Source organism: Perognathus longimembris, chromosome 1 (genome assembly GCF_023159225.1).
Source record: "Perognathus longimembris pacificus isolate PPM17 chromosome 1, ASM2315922v1, whole genome shotgun sequence".
Classification (NCBI taxonomy): domain Eukaryota; kingdom Metazoa; phylum Chordata; class Mammalia; order Rodentia; family Heteromyidae; genus Perognathus; species Perognathus longimembris.
This window is the reverse complement of record NC_063161.1, coordinates 76,381,977-76,383,467: the sequence shown is the minus strand read 5'-3', so window position 1 is coordinate 76,383,467 and position 1,491 is coordinate 76,381,977.

The following is a 1,491-nucleotide window of genomic DNA, read 5'->3' as shown; positions in this document are numbered from 1 at the left end:
CGGGATGTCCTCCATGATGGAGTGTGTGTGTGGTCTTGTCCGTGTGGACGTGGGGGAAGAGCGCTTCCTGACGCTCCGCCCTTCCTTGCTCACCTCTGGGGACCCAGAAGGCCAGCCTACCTGCGGACCTGCAGCGAGGACTGACCACCGGCCCTCCACTAGCTGGGACTTTTAAGGAGAGTTGGTGGCCAACCCTGTGCTCTGCCCTAAGCCCTGTTCCTCGGAGTAGCAGCAGCCAGGGGCCTTTCTAGCTCACAACGTCCACCCGCACATCCCAAACCCAGACAGCAGGAGCAGCATGGCGAGCATTCCGATGGACTGAGGTGGCTTTGGGGTCTTGGCAGTGGGGTGTTGAGAAGCAGAGGCAGCAGGACTGTACACAGTCAGCATACAGTCTGGTTGGGGCCACAAAGGATCAGCGGCTGTGTAGGGTCATCAAGTCTGGTAGAGGGTGAGCACCTCCCTGGGGGCTACCAGCCACCCTGGCCTGCTGAAGTTGCTCGCCTGATTTTCTGGGACTGCTTATTGGTAGGCTGAACTTGGAGTGCTGGAGCCAGTTCTGGTTGTGGCAGTAATCTCAGCACTGCAGGGCCACGAGGAATGTTTTCCTTATGCAGGGGCTTGCCTTGCAGATCTGTCCTGCATGTCTGTCCTGGACCTTCGGGTGAACCCCAGCTGTGTAGCCAGCTGCAGCAAGTGCTGCCCTCACACCAGGGCTCCTGGCATCACCTGGCCTTCCGAGGGCGCCAGCTCTGCCCCTTACCACCCATGAGCAGATGGAGGAGCGCAGCAGTGGACAGGAGCCCTGAGCTAGGGTTTCCCAGTAATCAGAGAGCATGTCACCTATCTTCAGGTGGGGTTCACATGTGGCCTGCCGGTGCCCTGCATGCTCTGGGCATTGGGGGCTCAGCTCTGCCATGCCAGGTCTCTGACCTTTCTTCTGGATCACTAGCCACAAACTGTAGTGGGAGCCCATTCTCCATTTTTGCCTGTTATCTCTTATAAGATGCTCAGGAAAGAGGGCCCTCCATGGAGGGGATGCCCCACTAGTGCTGGACAGAGGCATTTGATCCTAGCTTCAGGCAGGCCCCACGTGCCTGTGCTGCCCTTACCCTGGCAGGATGTGCCCTGTGCTTGCGCTGGAGGAAGTTCTCACCCTCTCCCTCCATGCCTGATGGCTGGTGCCCACCTTGCCTGCAGGCCACAAGCACGGGGCCCAGCAGGGAGGAGACAGTAGCTCCAGGTCCCTGGCCCAACAGCATGCATCCTCATTTGCTGACCATGTCTTTTACCTCTGATAAGTTTTTAACTATATCTTCTAAACTTCAGAATAGATTTATAGCATGGAGGGAGCACTGTCAGAAACAACCACCAGCTGGGCACAGATGGCTCATGTCTATAATCCCAGCTACTCAGGAGGCTTAGATCTGAACATCGTAATTCCAAGCTAGGTGAAAGTAGAGGCATGGCTCAAGTCATAGAGCACTAGCC